Here is a 13226-nt window from a genome sequence, read left to right on the forward strand (position 1 = left end):
GAAACTAAGGATGCCTTGGCCCCAGCCCCAGAGGTTCTGATGGAACTATGCTGAGGTTCATCCTGGCCATCAGGGTGTTTAAAAAGCTCCTGGTTGATTATAACAGGCAGCTAAAGGTGAGAGTCTCTGACTTGGAGGAACTAAGGGACTATCTAGGTAATGTTCCTTAAACTGTAATGCAGAAATCACCTGAGGATCTTGTTAAAATGCAGGTTTTGATGTAGTAGGTCTGGGGCCAAAGAGTTTGCATATCTAACAAACTTCTAGGTGATGCTGAGGCTGATGTGATTTGGGAATCAAACTTGGATTAACAGGGCCCTGGAGCAGTGGTCCCCAAGTTCCAGAAGAAGCATCAGCATCACCAAAAACTTTGGTTAATGTGAATTCAGGCTTACTGAATCAAAACTTACATGTTAGTTACATCCCAGGTGATTTCTGTGCATAGTAAAGTATAAGAAACACTAGCATCTTGGCCAATTTCCTCAAGACCCTTGCCCAGAATGATTGATGATAGAACATTCACTTGGGGGGGGGGGCAATTTTGATTATAATTGTGATAATACGTGGCAGGATTCTTTTTAATTACCAAAAGAATCTTGTTTATAGTGACAAGTTTTAAAATATGGCGAAGTCTAATCAAGCAAATGGAAACCACACAAGAGGCCATCATGTGGAGAAAACTATTGATAACTGTTTATTCTTCCATCCAAATAACAGTGCTCCTAAAGAGAGAAAAAAAACAAATGATTGAAAGAGAGCGTTTCATCCTGCTCAAACAGAAACTTGGCAATGCTTAACTGTAACTTACACTCATCAGATTTAGCCCAATGTGGTAAAAATATGAGCCTCTTGTTTGGGATGTTGGTTGCTGAAGGAGGTAACATCGCATCCGATTCCGACGGCCCTCTTGGGAACATGAAACCTCTTTGCTATGATTCAGGATGTTGGAACCAAGCTATTTATTCTCTTCTCCTTCTAAGTTAGAAGTTCGCAGCTCACAGATTTAAAAATACCAGCTAGTAATGAAAAACAGGGCAGCCTCCTTGAAGTTACCAGCAGTGAACGAATTCCCAGAAAGTTGAAACACTGATGTGTACTGGTGACCTTTAAATATATAATGAGCAAATAGTTTGGAAAAAACAGTAATTCACATGGATCTCAAATGTATTTTCTTTCAATCTGTAACAGATCTGTTTGTTGTTTGTCAAAGAGGTCAGATTGTTAAAATGTTAAACTTGGCTGCCCAGAACCTCCAGCAAGAGCTGTCAAATCAGAAGCCTAGCAAAAGAGACTGGAACTTGCATGTAGGAACCAAGATTCCCAGCTCTTTCGTACTGAGTTAGACCAGTGAAAGCTAAGAACTCACACTTTTTTTTTTATGGTGCATCCTTTAGAAAACTACTAAGGTATTCAACAGGCACTGCTTATTTTCCTGAATGGCTTCAAACTCCACCAAGACCCTTCCCTTACCTGAGTGAATACTTTTGCATCATACGCCAATGTAAGTATTCAATGGGCTGTCTACCAACATTAGGAGAGGACCAGGAGCAACAAGTCATATTGTTTCTGTGCAAAGGGAGAAACCGGACATAGTGGTGGGGAGTAGAACAGTTTGAGAACTAAAAGATGGAGAAGTTTGGCAGGTTGGGAATTGGGCATTATAGTAGGAAGCACCTGCCGCAGGCAATGCCTCTGGACGGGGCAAGACTGGTCATTCTGGGACCTTTGGGAAATGTGTGAGACTGTTTAATTTTTAGTGAAATGGTGACTGTGCGTTTACATATTGGCATACATATGATTTTATTATAAAGCTCTTTTGTGATACTTCTTCACGTACTTTATAGTAGGGGGAAAATGTATTACACTAGGTCTGCTAGAACCTGTGAAATCGATTAATTACTTTATTGTCCATATAAATATAATTACATAGGTGGCTACTTAATTTTATTACCTCAATATTTTTAAAAAATGTTAGTTTCTTCCCAAATTTGGAAGATATGTTTGAGATACTCTAATTGAAAAACAGCCCATGTGACATATATAGTATTCACTCTTGGAAACCAAAACTGAGACAGCACCAGAGGCCTGGGGACAGCCAAACAGGAGACAAGTAACATTAATATAAAATACTGTGAGCTGAAGAAAACATGATTTCAGTACAGACCCCATCTTCCAAGTCCTAGGGGTAGGTTTTGACTTATAAATGAGTTCCATCTCACACAGGTAACTATTCAGAGAGCTCTAAAGTTAGTATCATGGATATATTTACTTACTGTGGTTGATATGGAGGTTAGCTAGTATAAAATTAGAGTAGTCTAGAAGGGACTATTTTGCAAATGGAACAGATATATGACTCCAGAGATAGTTTCAGAATAGAGAAAAATTCAACAAGTCCCTTTAATTATTTAAAATATGTTTTTATTGATTTCAGAGAGAGGAAAGGAGAGGAAGAGATAGAAACATCAATGATAAGAGAGAGTCATTGATCAGCTGTCTCCTGTACGCCCCCCACTGCAGATTGAGGCCGCAACCCACAACTGGCATATGCCCTGAAAAGCAATCGAACCTCAGTCTCCTGGATTCTAGGTCGACGCTCAACCACTGGGCCACGCAGGCTGGGGAACAAGTCCCTGTTATAACTTTGGCAACTAGGAGGTACTTTCACATTGTCACCTTACCCATTTTTATTTCTTTTTGTCACTCATATGATTAAGTACCTTAATCATGCAAAACAACAATATGCAAATCAATATCAAACTGAGTTCAAGGTCTAAAAGAAATTATATAAAGGATGTGTACAACACTGCTTTGCTGACTTTAAGTATCCTGCAGAATAGCAATGCGTGCGCCCCCTAAAGGCCAGGCAGCACAACATGGGGCACTCCAACAATGGGGCAATATGACATGGGGCAATATGACATCGCACTTAATATTCCCCACACCTTGGCCACAATAGGATGGGAGAATACTAGAATCCAATAGGAATTCCTCACAAACAGGATCCTTAAAGGTCAAAAGGAGAAATGAAATCCCTCCCTACTTTCGAGACCCCAAACATGGTATAGCTTTGAGACACAAAAACAAATAGAGTTTTAAGAGGACTGGAGGGGTAGCTGAGCTTTTCAAGGGCCTCTAACTATCTACAGTGACAGATACCATATTTCCTTACCCAGTGGTTCTCAACTTAGTTGTACGGTAGAGTCACCCAGAAAGCTTTCAAAATAGAATCTGATGCCCATGTGGTACCCCCAACCAATTAAATAAAAATCTTTGTGGTTGGGACCCAGACATTCATTCTTTCAAAGTCCCCTAAGTAACACCAATATTCACTAAAGGTTAAAAACAACCATCTTAGCCATATCTCAGAAGTGAAACTAAATCCAAAGAATTGTCGTAAGCTTCACAAATCAGGTGTAGTAATTATTATCATTATCACTTAGGGCTATCCAATATTGCCCTTAAATGAAGTTCAAAATTGGTTGGCTCAGCCTTTGGATCATATGGGAAAAATCAGCTAAACAAAACACAATTCTTTGATGGAAATTTAGCTTTCTGCCAGATGCATGTTTGAGTATTTGTGGCCCAACTTCAAATGAAAACAGAAGTGTTTTTCTCTAACTGAATTATGATATTCACAATATACAGCTTGACTGACAGTGCTTGTGGGCAACTGAACAACTTTAGAGATTCCTTTTTGCTTAAAAATACACTGTGAACATTTATTTTATTCATTTCCAGAACAAGACTCTGGAAGCTGGGCTTGATTCTTGCCTTAAAATATCTGTGGGATTTGGAACACAATCCAAAACTATCTAGATTTTAATTTTGTTGACCCTAACAAAAACAAGTCTGGACTGAATGATCCCAAAGATATTTTCCATCTTTTAATGTCCTGATTCAATAATATATTGCTTTATCCCTCTTCCCAAGGCATTTGCCCACAAATCATTTAGGTTCATGTGGTGATACCACTTATTTTCCCTACTTAGGTCACATCTTAATGGCAGAAAGTTTCACAATTTCTTTGTTTTGCGTGGTATACAAGAAGTACCAAAGTACTAAGCTTGTCACAAAGGGCAGCACAAAGCTTAAGCACCATTTACCCACTAAGTGTAAAGAGACATCTCTAGTAGAGACCAAGGGAATATCTGCTTCCTAACATAAACATCACTTTTCTATAAAAAAAAAAAAAAATGACTGTCTTAGGAGGCATTTGCTGAAGGGAAATTGCCGGCCCCGGAGGCAAAGACGTGATAAGATAATTTCTCTTCTTTCACTTCAGCCAAATGTTAAATAAGTTACAAATGAAATAACTTTGGCACTATTAATTCTCAAAAGAAGATTTAGGCAGAGACTTCAATAAGCCTGAAATCAGCACTTAATTTTTCATTTTCTCTTTTCTGGGAGCCTTCAATGGAACAGTTTCAATTCTAAATTTAAGATATGTTGCCAAAAATTGATTGAAAAAACCTGGGGCATGAAAAGATATTTAGGTAGGTTTTTTAAAAAAAATCTGGATATGAACATTGCTTGAAAGAAAGTGACTTTTACACCATATTTTTTAATCTTCGTAATAGAAAAAGATTCCTCTCCTTAGACTTTGGAAAAACTTGGTGCCTAAAAGTATATACTTTTTGGTGTTGATTAGATATTTTAAGTGTAAGTCAAAGCTTGGAAGTTTAAGAGCTATATCTCAAATGGAAACAGTTTGCATAGTTTCAACATCCTCTGTTTTTTTCTATATTTCCCTTAATAATATTGAATTTTAGAGTTATGCTTCTTTCTGTCTTCATGTTCTCAGACATGAATGGTTTTACCTTTAAATTTAGATATTCAAAGAAATAATGTTGGAACTGCTATGTATTTTTCTAATCTTTATTTTTCTAAGATATCAGGTAACCTCTTCCTATTTGAGTGATCAAATTATTTCAGCTGGTATTTCTCGAAATTACATTACTACCTTAGGCTCAAAATAGATTGCTGTTATGAATATGATAAGTTTTGGACTAAATAATTATTTCACAGCCACAAGACCTTAAGGTGCCAAAAGAAGAAAACATTCCTCTTCCAAATTATACCTATTGCATATTAAACGGGATACTGGCCCGAACTTGAACTAGATGGAGAGGAATTGGATGTCCAGTTAGTTGTTAAAATACAAATTTTAACTACTCTTGCCTGGCTTGAATCCTTTTGAAACTGGTTTGTTAAAGTTAGAACTGGGATGGACTAATTTACATTGGACTGAACCATTTTCACCAATTTTCTTTTGGTCTTGCCTTGTATAATACCTGCCTGTCAAATGAGACACGCCTGGAATGAACTGTCTGTGAGAATGGTACACAGATATGGAAGTATACACATAATACAAAAAAAGGGGGGAGGACTATGTGAAATGCAAGAGATGATCAGAATCCGGGCACCAAAAGTCAGGAGAACAGGCAGCTGGTGTGCACAGAGGCAGGGCCAGGGCAAGATGAACCTAAAATGGGAATCCAAGAAGTGGAAGAAAATACAAACAGGGAATTTTTGTTGACAAACAGTGCGCATCCACTGGGATGTTGTCCTATGAGCAGCCTTGTTTGGGGGATCATGGCCAGGCTATTAAAGAAGTGAGTTAAACTAAACTTTGCCCTTTAATTCAAGCTGGGAAAAGACATCCTGAGGCTGCCATGAAATCGAGTGTGGATTATAGTGGGCTTTTCAAATGAGTTCCTCTGCCGAGTGCTCATCTTGTTCCCTCAGGAAACCCAGACAGCCTGGCCTAAACCTTATGGCTTCCCCTTAGTCACTGCGGCAGGCTTCAAGGCTGCAGCTGCATAAAAGGGTCATGTTGGGCAGAGCAAAGAAGTCAGCAGGACAATAATATTAGTCAAAAGAGACCTAGATATTTGTTTTTGAAATTATGGCAGGGCTCATCTGTACAAACGAGACAAAAGAAGTACATATACCTCACCGCCTGAGCCAATGGATTTTCCCCACTGTGCCAGCAACTGTAGCACAGGGTAAACCAGAGCATAAGAATTTTTCTAAGCACTGGACACAATCAGGTTCGTTGAGCAAAGCAGGAAATTTACAGGTGATACCAGTAACACCTATAATTCCAGAGGAAGGGTCTGTTCTGCTTCAGGGTGTAGAAAAATTTGTAAGTCATTATGCAAATTACTCCAAGTACTTCCTCTGAAATGGAGATATGATCAGGAGACCAGGGTTCAAAACAATACTTTTGAATATGCTGTAGAGTCAAATGCTTCCTATAGGAAGTACACTGTTGTCTGAGATCAATAGTGTCCTGTAAAAGGAGTAAACTAGACCTTCTTGTTCAATTCACCACCATGACTATGATGGTGTCGAGAACTTGTGATGGAAAGGAATTAAAAATAAACTCTAACACCACCATTCCCCCAGAGTGTTTGGGAATTAAGAATTCATGTGGTTTTTTCAAGCATATTTGGTCTAGAAGCAACTGAAATCCGTGTTAACCTGATTCAGTAAAATGAGTCATGACATAGGAAGAGTGACAATGACCCTGGCAATGCAGGTGAATTCTGTGGTTCTCTCAGGGCTACCCCAGAGCTCTGCCTGGCAATGTTGTCATGGAATGTGTGTGGTGGCACCACCACGCCTGTTGTTTTCTCAGCTTCCAATAAGTCCATCAATACCTTGACTTGCCTTGGAACTAAGACCTCAAAACCAGTTTAAACCATTTTGGACTTTTTTGAGATAAGCTCATTCTAGGTTTGTAACGTTGAACTAAAATATTAACCTTAGCTAGTCCTTCAGAGACAATCCTAGGTAGGTTTGGCTGTTGTTCTTAAATGAATAACCACTTCCAAAGAGGTATGGTAGATAATAGTGATGAAATCTTACCTCAAGGAAGATGGTCACTAACTCAGAAATGAATGAATCAGAGACAGTAGTCAGTGCATATTTCTCCAAATGGCCCCATTGCTGGCCTTCTCCTACTGAGCAAAAGGCTTTATCAAACTTCCCCAGATTTCATGATCTTTCTAAACCACAATCATTCTTCTGTGTCACTTTCAGTCTGATGTTTACCATCTGTTGCCTATTTATAGGGAATACATGCATGTGGTACTGTTTAGATACAACATGGGGTTTACTACAACAGATTTGGTTAAATGGGAATCAAGTCAAGGTTAAATTTTAGTCAAGGACATTTGTTGAATGCAAATCATTTTGCTTGTAACAGAATCATTGCAGTTTGATCAAATAGAATGATCTGGAGCTATTCCAAGTAAGAAAAAGCTTGTTCATTGTTCATACGTCTGTGGTATCAATTCCATTTAAGAAAAGTTTATTTTTGTTTAGAGAATGAAATGAAAATGCTGACTTCATACCATGGTAAAATTATTCATAGATTTTTGAGGCCCAAACCAGTTTGTACCACTTGTATTATACAGTGGGTAATGAGAGAAAAATCAGATTTTTTTAAGGACTTCATATATGTGAAATGAAATAAACATTATAATTTTGTAATATGAATTGGTTTCAGCGCAGAAGTACCAATTTTACCAGCTTTACAAATTGGGAGAATCTCAATGAAAATGGGAGTAAGGGATGAAAGTAAAATTTAGGGGCTTTTGCTAAGTTTAAGTTTTATTTTATTCTTTACCTTTACCCAGAGAAACTAGTACAAAGAAATGCAAATATTTGAGTATGTGTTTAAATAAAGATTGCATCAGTCACATGTTTGGGGAGTAATCGGGGTCAACTTCGCCTGACTGGAAGTGATGGGTGAGGTTATGATCAGGAAAATACAAGATTCATGGCCAAAACCTTGGGGCTCTGCTCTCCTGAAATCATCCATCTGGGAGCTTCAAACCCAGAGCTCTTCTAGCCTAGGAAGTAAAATCAAGCCTGTCACTCAGGGACTGTTTTCAGCAGCCTCAGACCAAAGGGCCCCCATTCATCCCTGGATTCGGCCCTCTTTTATGATTCTAACCATTTTTATTATATTCTCTAGCTCACATATACATCCTATTTTATAACTTCATTGAGTTTGCTCCTCTAGCTAATAGTATTTGCTTTTTATTTTTTAATCTTTTAGTTTCTAGTTTTTGTTGTCTCATTTCTAACTTTTATCACATTTGACTAATTCTTGACTTTTATTTTTGCCACTTTATAGCGCTTATGTCCCTTTATCTTACTGTTTCATTTTATTATCCTGATTATTTTATCTACTTTAAATGTAATTCATGTTTTCTTTTCCTTGTTACCCAACATTTAAAAATGGCAAACAGAAATATTGGCTAAAAGGATGCATCTGGGAGGTCGGTCTAGGCCCTAAGGAAGGAATGTTGAAAGATATTTTTTTTCCTCTTATGGGTGTTACAACATCTCTTCCAGATCTCCATAAATGATTCCTAAATGTTCTCCCTAAATAAATCTTTTGATTGTGAAATCAGTGTGAAAGGTGAGTCTATTATTAGGAACCCTCTCTGCAACACCTCATTCCTGATGCATAACCCACGTTATCAAACTAGTTGATAAATGTCCATGTTTATATATATATGCTCAATTAAAATAAATACATATGCATGCACATACATAGACATACATATATATGTTGATCAGTAAGAAAAGGCTAGGTTTTGTTGCTGTAACTAATGACCCCCAATATTAACAATAATGATTTATTTCTTGATCATGATATATTTCCACTTTAGGAAATTCTGCTCCAAGTTATATTTACTCCTAGAGAGGTTGTTACAGAAGGAAAAATAATTTAGTGACATCACCGAGCCTAAAACCCAAGCAAGAGATAATCTGCCTTAGGCTACACTTTTTAGAAGGCACTAATCTGGCTCTCCCCTGGCCACATGCCTCCTAATGGGGCAAGCAGTCTGAAGGGCCAAAGGGCCACGTTCCCTTCTGAGTGTACACAATCTCTATGCTACAGGTACTAGGATTCCAGAATTCCTGCCCACATGTGTTCTGTGAGGGCCTCTTCCCTGAGTTTATCCCTCAAAGGGCAGGTGAGTCTGTGGGAACATGTGTCCCATAAGCCCGAGAGGTAGCCAAGAGTGTGACTTATGTGGGGAGTGTGGATGGAGCCTGACAATGTGGGCTGGGGTGTGCCCAGGAAGGAGCTCAAGCCCTCTGATGTGGGACAGATGAAATATAGAGGCCCTACTTTATTTCAGGAGGATGACCAGTGTGCAGTATAACTTAATAATGAAGCAATACATTTCCCTATGAATTAGAATACATTTTTATATGTAACGAGGATCACTTCTTGATTCTCTGTTCTGATCCACTGATCTGCATTTCCATGTTTATGCCAAAACAACCTTGACTTCATAGGAAGTCCTATTCTGGACTCTAATACCTGGTAGGGCAACTCCCCTCTCATTATTATTATTTTTCTCTTTTCCCAAAGTATTCCCATCCAAGAATATAGTATGTCTGCTACTAATTAAGATTAATTTTTTTCTGAAATTTAATAAAACTCTGTATAACTGGATCTAAATCTTTCTGGTTAAATTTACTGCTAAATATTTTTTATAGTTTTTATCACTATTGTGAATGAAGTATTTTCCCATTTTATTTCTGCCTTGTTATTGCTAGCACCAAAAAAAAAAAAAAAAACAAACAAAGCAAAAAAAAAAAACCACCACCCACACAAATAAAAAACCCTTATTGGTTTGCTTGTGGTTATCTTATAGTCAGTGGTGTTTCTTTATAAGTATATAATATCATCAGCAAAATACAGAAATGTATGTGGTATTTCTCAATAACTTACTACATTTTCTTGTATTATTACATTTGCAAGGACCACCAATGCCATGATAATCAAACTATCTAGTCCCTGTTTTTAATTTAAATTATTTTAGTATTTTACTATATAGAAAGATATTAGCTATTGGTTTCTGGTGAATGGCCTTTATTTCACTCAAGTAAATTATTTTTATTTTTTTCTTTACTTTGAGGTTTTTTTTTGTTGTTTTTTAACACCTGCTGAACTAGAGTCCTAGAATCCTTTTTTCTACTGTATTTATTATATAGGGTTAAGTTCATCTGTGAAGAGCACATAAGCCAAAGTCACAGTGGCTTAAAACGTAGGACTCTTGTTTTCTCTGTTTTTATATAAAGGTAGTAAGTCAAGGTGTGGTAGGACAAACCTGCAAGCCTTTGGAACCAGGCTCCTTTGATCCTATTATTCTGCCACATCAACAAGTAGCTTGTGCCAGAGCCACCTCAGGGTCCATCACCATGTTGTAATTCCCCCAGCTGGGGGAAGACAATGGAAAAATAAAGGGCAAGTTCCTGCCCTTAGACAAACCTTGCCAAAAGATGACACACACTACTTTTGCTTGCATTAGATTGGTCAGAAATTAGTCCTCTGTCCATGTCTAAATGCATGGCAGGCTGGGAAATAGTCTCCCCCCCTTTTTTTCCCGTCTCAAGGTTTTAAATGAGCATTTTATAGGATTCCACTTTCTCTCCTTGCTTAGCATATTGATTTTTTAAAACTTTTCTTAGTGGTTGCCATAGAGTTTGCAGTATGCATTTACAGTTAACCCAAAATTCACTTTCAAATAGCACTATACTACTTCACAAGTAATGTGAGTCCTTATAAGTACAAAATAATCCTAATTTATCTCTCCTGTTCCTTGTATCATTGCTATCATTCATATCACTTATATAGCCAGGGATAACCATATATATATACATATTATATATATATACAAACACAAGATATATACATAAGCATACATAATTGAATACATTGTTGGGATTATTAATTTGAATGAATTGTTGTTATCTGTAGGTCAGTTAAGAAGAAAAATAAAAGTTTTTATTTACCTTCACATACTTCTTTTTCAGTGCTCTTCCTTTATGTAAGGATGAGTTTCTGGCTTACATTATTTTTCTGCTCTCTGAAAAGCTTCTTTTAATATTTCTTGCAAGGTAGCTCTCCTCACAACAAATTTCCTCAATATTTGTCTGACAGAGTCTTTCTCCTTCACTTTTGAAGGATAATTTTACAGAATTCTAGGTTGGTGTGTTCTCCCTTAACACTTTAAAATTTTCACTTCACTCTCATCCTGTTTGCACACTTTCTGGGAAGAGAGATGTAATTTTTGCCTTTATTTCTTCCATAGGTAAGGTGCTTTTCCCTTCTAGCTTCTTTTAGGATTTTTCTTTCTCTTTGATTTTCTGTACATTGGGACGATATACCGAGATATAATTTTTGTGAACATATCCTGCTCAATGCTCTCTAGGCCTCCTGGGCCTGTGGTTTGGTGTTTGGCATTAGTTTGAGGATATTATCAGTCAATATTGTTTCAAATATTTCTTCTGTTCCTTTCTTTCCCCTTCTGTGGTCTTCCCATTAGCAGGTTACACCTCTTGCAGTTGCTCGCCAGTCCTTGGATACACTCTCCTTGTTTTTCGGTCTTTGTTCTCTTTGCTTTTCTACTGATATGTCTTCTAGCCCAGAGATTCTTTCCTCAGCTGCATCCAGTCCACTGATGCATCAAAAGCATTCATCGTTTTGGTTCGTGTTTTTTATCTCTAGCATTTCTTCTTTGTTCTTTCTTAGACTTTCCATCTCTCTGCTTACATTGTCATCAGTTCTTGCATGCTGCCCGCGTTACTCATTAGAGCCCTTAGAATATTAATCACAGTTATTTTAAATTCCCAGCCTAATAATTCCAGTATCCCTGCCATTTCTGGTTCTGTGCTTGCTCTGCCTCTTCTGTTTTTTGCCTTTTGGTCTGCATTGTAAATTTTTCTTGATAACCGGATATGTTGTACTGGGTAAAAGGAACTGTTGTAAATAGGCCTTTAGAAACGGGGTGGTGAAGTATTGGGCGAAGGAAAGCATTCCATAGTCCTATGATTAGGTGTCTGTCTCTTAGTGAGCCTGTGTCTCTGAACTGTGAACGTCACAAGTGTTTCCCAGCCCGCCCCCCCCCCACCTCCCCATAGATGAGAAAGGATGGCTACAGTGGTCCAGAGTTGGGCTCCAGAAAAGTTAGGCTCTTGTTAGCCAGTTTCCCCTGACCTCAGGCCTAGTAAAGAAGAACAGAGCGCCTGGGAGTATTTCAGAGTGCCTCCTTTTCTCCTCCCCATGCCAGAAGCATGAGGGGATTTTTCTAGGATACCCTGTGGGAACCTGGTCAGCTCCTAGACGTAAACATCACAATACCGTGGGGCACCCCCGATGACTGAGGCAACCTGGAGTTCTTCAAACTTGCCCACACTGTCTCCAGCAATTTGACAATTATAGCTCAGGCCTTCTCCTACTGTACTGGCTCCCACAGGCAGGTGCAGTGTTGAGTCTCTCGTTAGGTAAGCAGTGATCCCCCGTATTCGTGGCCTGTCCCTACAATTTGGCCATTCCTCTTTTACTGATCCAAGTGGAATTGTTAAATCTTCAGCCTGTTAGTTGCTATCAGAATGAAGTGGCAACCTCTAAGTTTCTTGTATATGGCACCAGAAACAAGAAGTTGAAAACAAGTATTTTATTCTAAGAAACCACGTACCTGGCTGAAATTGTGCTTTTCATTACCATTGAAGATGTGGAGAACAGGTATTGAGGGATATAGCCAATAGTTACTTCCACAAATATCTACTCTATGACATTTAGATTTTTATCCTTTGTTTACTATAACAAATTATACTGACAAGTTTCCTGGTACTGAAAATTATTGAGGTAAAAGTTATTTAGTCATATTGTACTATTTTAATATATATCTCCACAAATATAAAATACAAAATTTGACCCAAGAAGTAGAAAGCATGAACTTACCATTACCAAAGGAGATTTTACAACACTTGTTAAAGTTCCTCCATTAAAAAGACATCAGGATCACTTGGTCTTATAACTTAGTTCCATCTGTTTCAAAAATAAAAACAAATAATTCAAATGTCATTTAAATCACTTCAGATCATATAAAAGGGAATATTTCCAAATTATTTTATGATGACTATTTATTTTAATGCTAACAAGTTGTTAGAGATTTTGCATAAAAATTATTGATCTATCTCAGTTATAAATATATATGCAAAAGTTTAAAATAAAGTAATTATAATGTCCATAATAAAGCTGTTGGTTTGGGAACCAAAGGATGCTCCTACTAGGAATTTGTCAGGTGTGCCATATCATGGTTTTTTAAAAACTAGGTCTCCTGAATGTTGGCGGAATAATTTAAGCCATGGCTACATATGTAGAGCTATAGCCTCTCTAAAATACTTTC

General features: G+C 37.7%; 1 long non-coding RNA gene across 1 annotated transcript in view; it reads right to left on the reverse strand.

The window, feature by feature from the left end:
* Nucleotides 1–13226, reverse strand: part of LOC107540339 (uncharacterized) — a 37599-nt gene that overhangs the window by 8856 nt on the left and 15517 nt on the right. The window contains exon 3 of the long non-coding RNA XR_001603499.2: nucleotides 12779–12865. This is a non-coding gene — a long non-coding RNA (uncharacterized LOC107540339). The remainder of the gene's footprint in view (nucleotides 1–12778; nucleotides 12866–13226) is intronic.

Source organism: Miniopterus natalensis, chromosome 10 (genome assembly GCF_054644295.1).
Source record: "Miniopterus natalensis isolate mMinNat1 chromosome 10, mMinNat1.hap1, whole genome shotgun sequence".
Lineage (NCBI taxonomy): Eukaryota > Metazoa > Chordata > Mammalia > Chiroptera > Miniopteridae > Miniopterus > Miniopterus natalensis.